Below are 319 nucleotides of genomic sequence, written 5' to 3' on the forward strand. Positions count from 1 at the left end.
CTGGTTCAAGACTTTCCTCCTCTTTTCATCAGTCTTTTTAGTTTATTTGCCTTTTTTAGATAATGTTCGACTTTCTCCATAGCATTTTATAGTGGCTGTTTCTCTAAATAATTCAAATAGATCACATATTTAACCATCAGCTTTGCGATAGGAATGGCTCGCGCAAATCTTATCACACTTCTCGAGCACGCTGGTGTACTCTGTGCGCCGCTTATAAACTACGCTTCAGTCTGATAACTGCTCCGTTCGGTTCGTACATGAAGTAAAAAGCGCCGAAGGCACGATTTAAATAATTTTTTTATGGCCTGATTTGAGGTTT

The 319-nt window shown here is 38.9% G+C and overlaps 1 protein-coding gene across 4 annotated transcripts in view; it reads left to right on the forward strand.

Moving 5' to 3' along the window:
- The window catches only part of LOC107685753 (E3 ubiquitin-protein ligase TRIM9-like), a 55,082-nt gene that overhangs the window by 43,891 nt on the left and 10,872 nt on the right, over nt 1-319 (forward strand). The window lies entirely within an intron of this gene.

Source organism: Sinocyclocheilus anshuiensis, unplaced genomic scaffold (genome assembly GCF_001515605.1).
Source record: "Sinocyclocheilus anshuiensis isolate Anshui unplaced genomic scaffold, SAMN03320099.WGS_v1.1 scaffold617, whole genome shotgun sequence".
In the NCBI taxonomy this organism is placed as follows: Eukaryota; Metazoa; Chordata; class Actinopteri; order Cypriniformes; family Cyprinidae; genus Sinocyclocheilus; species Sinocyclocheilus anshuiensis.